Source organism: Manis javanica, chromosome 13 (assembly GCF_040802235.1).
Source record: "Manis javanica isolate MJ-LG chromosome 13, MJ_LKY, whole genome shotgun sequence".
Lineage (NCBI taxonomy): Eukaryota > Metazoa > Chordata > Mammalia > Pholidota > Manidae > Manis > Manis javanica.
Window position 1 is genome coordinate 81,721,096 of NC_133168.1, and position 9,633 is coordinate 81,730,728.

Consider the following 9,633-nt stretch of genomic DNA (forward strand, 5'->3'; position numbering starts at 1 on the left):
TTCTAATTATCAGTAGTGAGCCATCTGCATTGCGGAGTTCCAGCCTCTTAAATTTTTAAGATTAACTAGAAGTATTGATGGACTCTAACTTTGCTTAGCATCTATGACATTATTCTGAAAATGGTCTACTTTGTTTACTATTTCATACTATTTAGCTTATTCTGTAGCCACTGAAATCTAGTGACAGAGCTGTTTACTGGGCAAGGTCGATCTTGGAAAGACAACATGGGAGGAAAGGTAATCAGTAGGCAAACCTCAAGGGAAAACCTGAAGAAAACATCTTCCCTTTACAAGTTCCACCATCTCCTAGTGTACACAGTCAGGTACCACTTGCCTTCTTTTTCCAAGGATGTTTGGGGATTAGTGGGGCAACAAGTCCTCAGTCCGAAGTGTGAGAGATGCAGAGAGGAAGCTTCTTAGCCTCCACAAGGTGCTCCTGTTCAGTATCTTGGGTAGTATGTCGATTAGGAGATCTGGATTTATGAAGCTTATGTGGAAAAACAGGTAACCCAGCAGTGTGATGAAAAATAGGGTGATGAAAAAGAGAAATAGAAAAATTCTGAAAAGAGAAAGCCAAGAAACTGTTAGCCAGATGTTAGAAAACCAGGAACAGAACAGTAAGTCATACCTAAATGCACACCTGGTTCCTTCTTGATATTCAGATGTCTCCCACTAAATCTTGTCTCCATTCCCAGCAACCCCTTGTAAATGTGGTCCTTCCCTAGTGCTGGCTTGCTAGTTACTGTCTTCCATCACTGTGTTTTATTTTCTTTTAGTATTTATCATTATCTGAAATTATCTTGTGAAGTAGTCACACCGATTTATACCCCACTAGCAGAGTATACATTTCTGTGGGTCTACACCCTCTCCAATACTTACCATCAGATTTTTAAAGTTTCACTAATCAAATGGGTGTAAAGTAATTTCTCATTATGGTCTTGATTTGTATTTCCCTGATGAACAGTGATGCTGAATATCTGTGCATAGGTTTATTGGTCTTCTGTGTTCCTTTTGCCCATTTATCTACTAGGTTGTTTGAGCTTTTCTTAGTAAATGGTAAAAATTCTTTATATGTTCTTGATATGAATCCTTTTCCATGTGTGCTTTGAATAACTTCCCTCTACTTTCTAACTTTCACTTGCTCTAAGTGTTGAAGAGCAAAAGTTAATAATTTTTAATCAAGGCTAGTTTATCAACCTTTCCTTTAATTAGAATCAATCCTTTTTATGTCGTGTTAAAAATCCATGCCCTAATACCAAGGTCTGAAAGATACTTCTATCTTCATTGAGAGTTTGTAGCATTTTAAAAATATGTTCACAAATTCTTTGATACTCCTCTCATTATGAGATTTCCCTTCATTGGGATGTGGACTGGACTTAATGGCTCATTTCTAAAGAATACAATATTGTGGAAGTGACGTGACCGTGTATGATTTCCTAGACGAGGTACTAAAGACACTGCAGCTTCTTCCTTACTCTCAGGAGAAAACCAGCTGTCGTATTGGGAGGCTACACAACCAGCCCTGTGGAGACGTGCATGTGATGAGGAACTGAGGCCTGTTGCCAAAAATCCAGCAAAAAAGCCAGTGTGAAATAGGTCCTGTAGCACCAGCCAAGCCTTCTAATGACTGTAACTTTGGCCAACATCTTATCCGTAGCCTCACAACAGACCTTGAGCTAGAAGTACCCAGCTAAATGACTCAAAGATTCCTGACTCACAGAAACTATGGGATGATAAATGTTTATTATTTGAAACTAGTAAGTTTTTGGGTACTTGGTTAAGTGGGAATAGATAATAACTCATGCTGAAGTTTAAAGATTCCTTTCTTTTTGTGGACATCTAAGTCTTTAACACATCGGGCTTGCTTTTTATATATGCTGAATGTTAGTGATCTGATAGCATTTTTTGTCTTATTTGGGTAACGTTTTTCCCTACCATATTTTTCAACAATTCTTCCTTTCCCCTATGACATTCATAAGGAGGTCTAATCAAAGGTCTAAATGTGCACTGTTTCTAAGCTCTTTTTTTGTTCCATTTCATTGTTCAGTTTTCCTAGTCTGGTCCCAATAGCACTCTATCAGAATTATTGTAGCTTCATAGTAAGTTCTGATATCTGAAATGGCATATTCCCCACCTCTTGCTTTTCTTTAAAATTTCCAGGTTATCTCTGACCCTTTACTCCTCCAAATATAGTATATTTTAGAATCATTTCATTCAATTGCATGAAACATCTTTGGGGGAGTTTGATTGGAATTGAATTGACTGTTTCTCCACTGGACACAACTGATGTATTTCTGGTGTTAAGGCTTCCTATCCATGATCATGGTATTTCTCTTCTTTCATTCATGATACTTTTAATATTTCTAATACATTTCTCTAAATTTCCCTATAGTGGTCTTGATTTCTTCTTTAAATGATGAATTTTTTTGTCCTTGTTGTGTTACTATGATTTGCACGAGCAAACCTCCACTGTTTCCTTCCTACATTAACCTTATCCGGCTGTTCTGGGCTGCCTCCAGCCCCAGGACAAATTCATTACCAACTGCACTCACTAGTCAGAGAGAACCCCTTCCCCACCAGTTCTCTGAAGTTTTTCTCTAGAGTTGATCTTAGAGCCCGGATCCAGGATCCATTCTAGTAAAGTATCTTAGAATTAGAATCAGAAGCCCTTTACAGACCTCCTTCCTCCTTCCTAGAAATCTCCTTGAAGCTGGATACAATATTCATAAGGAGGTTCTGGGTGACATTCCCAGGGAAAATCTTAGGAATAAAACCAACTTTTTAATCTCTTAACAACCAGCCTACCCGTGCCTCACAGAATGGTCAAGTAAAACAAGAGGAAAGGTGTTTGTAGTTTGGTGATCTAAACTTGTACATTGTCCTCCAGATTACCAGCTGAAGGCAGACAGCCCTTGGGAGTCCACATGGGCGATTCCATGCTGGGCACTGGTGTTGAAAGTACAGGTGAAGGCAGTCCTAGGATTTCTAGGAAAAATTCTACTAGTTGTTCCAGAACACTATATTTAGGGACACCAAAATATGTAGTACTTCATTTACCTTGTATGAAGGGATATCCCCCTTAAGCCAATATTCTAGACAATTGGAAATTACCTTTAAACACCAATAATTTTATGTTAATCATTTTGATGGAACTCTTTCTAAATCATATTTTATACCACTTTGAATATATGTTTCTCTATGCCTTCTTAAACAGATATTGAACATAATTTGACCTTTTCTTGAAAATGCAAGGACTTCATGAATATAGATTTTGCTGTCACAGTGATTCCTTCAGAACTAGTATGCACTCAGTTGTTTGAATCTTGAGTTCTTACTCAGGCTAACAAATATTTTTGAGCAATTACGATGTGCTGGATAGTGTTAGGTGCTTTATCTCTTTTTCACAATCATTTCCTCTTTTATCTGTTATTAGGCAGCAGTATATTGCATTTAGAAGTTCTCTCCCTATGTATGTATATATTTTTCATGTTGGGGGTAAAGAGCTGACATTGTAACAAGGTTTGAGGGAGGCATGTCTCATACAATAGGGTGAAATCCCAATCACTATGCTTATGTACTCCATTTCTAATCTACTGATTCTACTGGGGATCCAGACACATCAAATAAATTCAGATTGTTAAGGGAAGAGGGAGGAAATGTGAGATTTGCCACATCTCTTTTAGGTGATAACATTCCCATTTCTGATTACTGCTAGGCTGTTGGCTGCTAATACTGGAAAATGAAATCAGTAATTGCCTTTCGGCAAGAAGTCATAGCATTAGAACTGAGAAATGTGGTCACTGATGACACTAGTTTGTTGACTCTGTGTGTGTGTGTATGTGTGAGAATGTGTGAATGTGTATGCAAGGTTCTCCTTGTCGTCTGCAGGATGGCTAGTAGATCTCCCAGTTTTCAAGGAGTTTGCTCAAAGATATTTACTTGCCTTTTACAGAGCCATATTCCCTTCTTTTGGAGAGAATTGTCCTGGGAGAAGAAGAAAGGACATTGATAAATAAGCAGTTTCCTCACTGTCATGTAATATTCAGTGAGCCATTAGTTATATGTTATGTTTAGATACCATACAAATTTTTTTCATAAGCATAAACAGATGAAATTTTCAGACAATGTATATACATATATATGCATATATGTGTGTGCATTATTTATATATACATACACACACACATTATATATACATATATATACACTTACATATTTCTATATAATTTTGTATCACCTCCTTATATACTGATAGGAGTAAAGGAAGGCATAGAAACGTAAAGTCGGTTGCCCAAGGTTATACAGCTAGTAAGTGGAAGGGCCGGGCCTGAAGCCTGGACCTCTGGGAATCCACATTCTGGGCTCTCATAACTCTTTGCTTACCTTCAGCTCAGCCAGCAACCCTTAGAGGAATGAACAAGCTATGGACACCACAGAAATATATTCTGAGATAAGTTTTAGAAGGTATAAAAATGGAAAGATGATATATCCTGAATTTCTGTGACATTTCTTTTACAAAATATTTCCTTAGTTATTTCATTTTCCTTTTAACTTCCTTGGGAGATAAAAAGACGGAGGAGTTAAGATCACATTTTAAAATTGTGTAAATAAGGCTCATAGAATTGGAATCGTGAGGAACTGTGTGTTTTACACATTTGGTTCTATAGCTTGAGTCTGATGAGGGGACGTGCCCTCTGATCAGCGCTCAGGGAGCGTCTCTGTAAGGACGGCTCAGACTCAGGGCGCGGGACCGTCATGGGACTCTGGTAACCCTGATGAACACGCTCTGTTTTTCCTCTGATGGGTAGTCAGACGAATACTTTGATGAGCCATTGGGGGTAGATGAGGGGACATATCAGAAAGTATGCTAAGCCTCATCCTAGAGAGGGGGAGTCCAGTTAATTTCAGGGTCCAGTTAATTTTTTTGCTGAGTGGAATATGCAAGAGAGGGGCCAGAATAACGTGCTCAGGACAATTGGAGTCATGGTCACTGTGGGCATGTGTGACATATACCCGAACATCTAGATGACCCCAGGGACAATGGTGTATCATTGATGTTTGCTTTTTAGGAAAAGAAGACTTCTTTTTTTTCTGAGGTTATCAAGATCATATATTTCATGCCAAAAAATTTCTGGTGAATGTCAACCTTGCCTCTTAAACCAATATACATTACAAAAATAAAGTTAAATAAAAGTTTATCTTTTAGTCCTGTGAACTTGCTGCCCCAAAATGCCAAACAGGCACAGAGCCGTGATGCTCTGCATCCAATTCTATGTCCTTCTGACCTTTGCATATGTGCTGGTGACATCACGATGTTAAATATGAACAGTCTTGGGGCTTTGTCATAAAAAAGTGATGACTTCTTATGTTAACTCATGGGGCATCTCTGATCAGATAGTGACAGATAACCCTGGTGCTTCGTGTTTTGAAAGATTCGGGACCATGTTTTGATCATCTGGAAAGAGTTCTGTGATTGCAGGAGGTGGGCGGTGTGGTGTATGTGTCATATATTAGCCTCTTCTCTGTAGAGTATACCCTCAGTTAATGTTCCTTCTTGCTTGCATTCTGAACCTTCTTAGGTCTTAGACTAGTTTCTAGGAGGGCATGTCATTTACATGGCTGTAAGAGAGGGAAGACAGTTGTCTTCTTTGTTTCAGGTTGGAATGCTTTGAAATTACGTCTAGTACTGTTCTTGGAAAATGCGCATGGGAAGATTTGTGTATGTTTCGTGGCTTATAGTGTTTTGGAAACTGACAGGCAGTGGCACTGAGTGAGAGGACACAGGGTAGAACACTCACCTTATTATTTTGGCTGTTGTATTTTTTTGCAGAGTTCATGCTCAAGACTTTTGATCTAGGGGGAAATGAACCGAGATAGTGGTTGAATAAAGTACACTCAAATATTCATACTACATAATGATTATTTAAAAAGTTTTACATTCTAAAGCTGTGCTGTCCACTATGGAAGTCAGTGGCTACATGTACCTGTGAACATTAAAATTAATTAAAATTAAAAAAAAATCAGTTCCTCAGTCACACTAACCATGTTTCAGGTACTCAGTAGGTGGCCATTGGCTACTTATTGGATGGCACAAAGTTTTACTGGGCAGCTCTGTTCTAGAAACTGAGCTTAGCACTGAAGCCATACTTAGTGTTCAAGAGGGCTCTCAGGAAGCATGAAGGTATCCTTCAGAATTCCAAGAGCAGGTACCCTGTGGCCCTCCCAGGCCGCAATGCATACCAGGGCTGTAGAGGCGGTATGAAGTTTGGGTCTCTTTACCTCGATCCCAAGATTCTAAAATATTTAATAAATACAAGTACTTCTTGACTAAGTTAAGATGTTACTTCTAAAAAGGGGCCAAGAAATGGGAGTGAGATTTTTGACTTTGTTTTCTCACCATTTCAATTCTAGACAAACTCAGAAAGGGGGGGCTTTTGTCTTACCATTTCTAACCTTTCATGGTCACAGTTTAGTACTTAATATAGCGTACAGTTTGAGTTTTGTAATATGATGGCCTTCGTGTCTCTAGAGGTTAGTTTCATGCCTATCTTATATGGCCGAGTCTCTATGTTTTTGGGAAAATGAGGGTGGTATTAGTTTAATGGGCTTTTCTGTGAAAGTAGGAATGTCCTACTCATCAGAGTGCCTGACCACCAGCCCTTTTAAAATCAGATGTTCCTGCCCTTAATATAAACCTGAATAATTGAAAATGCGATAAAAGCATGAAGGGAGATGTGTTTCTGTGGTTTTTTAAGAAGGATGGAAGAAGGACCTGCGTTTTAAAGTTGGTGTGGTTTCGTGGGAGTCAAACAATCGCTAACAGAAGGGAGAGAGATGTGGTGTTGGGGCTCACTCAGTCCCAAGTAGGAATTGGTCAGAGGAATGTTTGCTCTGACCCAGGCTGAGCTGGAGTTACCACTAAAACCAAGAAGTTACTTTTTTTGCCAAAACTCACACTTCTCTCTCAAGGAGCCGAGTCTCTGCTTCTTCTTCTATTTTCCTCCAAGTTTCCTGGTACTTCTTCCAAGAGAAATAAAAGAAACCACAGTTACTAATTAGAAGCCTTACACTTTTTCTAATCATAAGAAGCATGTATTATTACGTGGTAACATGAATGTTTGGTCTCCTTTTCCAGCCCCGACACCCACCACCACTCCTGGTCACTCGATGCACTTCCTACCTTCCCGGCAGGTCCCTGGGTAATTGGCATCTTGAAAGGAAAAGTGCTCATTATGAATTTAAGAGCACAGAGGTCAGGAGACCAGGGCTGTAACGGAATGATATTGGTGGTGGGTTGTCAGGGACCCAAAGTCGCTTTGTAATGCCACTTTGAAAAGTTAATATTGTCCTAGAAAGTGTTCTTTGAAAAGCCTGGTTTCATATTATCCTGTACCTTACAAACCCTTTTCTGTCCCATTACCGAGAAACTGTACCTTAATGCAGAAGACCTGATCTTTGCAGAGCTGGGCCACATGTGCATAGTCTTCCATTATCTGGGAAACCAAAATTCAGTCAAATTTATTTCAGGAAATTTCTCTTAAGAACAAGAGTATACTTGTTTCCTCCTAAATCCCAGACCCTACATGTAGTTTTCTAATTGTTCTAAATATGTTTTTGCTGTATATATGAACTCATTTTTTTTTTTTAGGATAGATAAGCTTTATTTTGGGGGGGATTTTATTTTGGGACAGTTGGGAGAAGAATAGATACTAATTTGTTGAAGTTAAAGATATGGAACATATCCCGTAAAAATTATTGAAGAGAAGGAAACCTAGGAGACTGCATTTATCTTCCTTTCCTTCATACCCTCCTCAACCCCGTAATGGTTCTGGATCTGGAGCCTTATTATATATAACTCAATCTATTTGCAGAATGTATTGCGTCGTCTAACTGAACATCAACTTTTCCTTCCTCTGGGAGAAGTAATACTGAAATTACTACCATCACCTTGGCCAGTTCCTTCTCTTGGTCGGCACAGGAAGCTTCCAGCTGTTGTAACTTAACCTACAGAAAGGGAAGGAGATGGGTAACTCAAGGTGCAAGCAGGATTCCATTCTGAAATGCTGTCTCAAAGGTTATCTTACAGGTGGTGGATGTGCATCAGGTGTGATATCAGCTGTCTTTTTAATGGAGGAGAGTCAAACCATGCAGCGTCCTTCTGGTGAACCTGCCCTTCTACACTCCCAAGCCCTTAGCATTCATCAGGGCTCCACTCACGCTTAAACTACAATTCTCAGCTTCCTTCCTTCTTAGCTATTTCTCTTAGGGAAAACACCAATCTTGAAAAACTTCACTCTTCCTTTTCCTTTTATATACTTCCTGCTCACTCCTTTTTTGCTCCCCGTATTTCTTCTTCTTTCCTTTCCTTCCCTATTTGATGCAAGCCTATTCTATATTGGTGGCTATGTCGGAATGATGGGCAGAGGGCCATGAGAGTAGAAAGGGTACAGTGGTGAACAGGATTGACGGGCAGAGTCTCTGCCTCACAGAGCTGACATTCTAGTTGGGGACATTAACAGATAAGTCAACATGATAATGATAAATGCTATGAAAGAAATACAAACAGAGAAATGTAGTGATAGCGATGGCATGAGAGCTATCATAGGTGAAGTCCTGTCTGATGAGATGATCCTGGGTTGAAATCTAAATGGTAAATATTAGCCAAATGGAGATCTGGAAGAAATACGTCCCATGCAGGGTTGCAGCAAGAGCCAAGACTGTGAAAGAGCACATATGTAGTGTGTATGTGGAAGTTATGTGGCTGGAGCATGGGGAAACACCTGGTAAGGAGGAGATGAGGTGGGGAAAGGTTGACATGGATGAGATTATGTAGGGCCTTGTTGCTTCTAGAGTTTGGTTCTTTATTTTAATTGCCAGGTGTGAGAAGCCAGGTGTGAGAAATCGGGAATTCTCTATTTTTCACTTTGTATTTCTATTTTCAGTGTGTCCATATCTGCAGGGCCTCCACAGACATAGTATGGGCCTAAGTGTGAGCTTAAGAAGCTAAAGAGAAATAAGGCAAGGGTAAGATGGAATTCTACAGGAAATATCAAGTAAGAATTTTACCTGCTTTCTGAATAAAAAAATAAGTCCACCTTTTTTCATCTTTGACAAGATGGATTGTGGTTGTGCCCAGGTTTTTATCTTTGGAACACAATTAGAGAAACGCTAAGCAGTGTATGATGATGCACTCAGCAGGTAGAGGTCACTAAATATTTGAGTGATAAACTGAATGAATCCTTTTCTGGATGGGAGTCAGTGATAGAGTGTGTAAATTACCTAGCACACAGTAGATTGACAAATCCTAGCTCTGCTCTATGAATTCATACATTTGCCTCAGCTAGACTTTTAAATAATCACTTTAAATATGTGACATTTCAAGGTTTTACTCTTCAAAAAAAGGAAAGAGTTTTAAAAATACACAATATCATTCAGTTTTTCAAACTGAGGCTGGAAGGGGCTGATTAAATCGCCCAACTTCATATACCTCACTAAGTGCTGGGACCAGGATATAAACCAGGGACTTCAGTGTTATATATGCATTGTGCAATTGTGTTCTGCTCTCCCTAAAGGAAGAGAAACAAAATATATGGCTTCAGAGCGAAATTCCTTACCAAGGGCAGAAAAGAATTC

At 39.2% G+C, this 9,633-nt stretch overlaps 1 pseudogene; it reads right to left on the bottom strand.

The window, feature by feature from the left end:
- Window positions 1–3,482: 3,482 nt before the first annotated feature.
- LOC140845898 (small nucleolar RNA U13) lies at window positions 3,483–3,598 on the bottom strand (annotated as a pseudogene).
- Window positions 3,599–9,633: the final 6,035 nt, after the last annotated feature.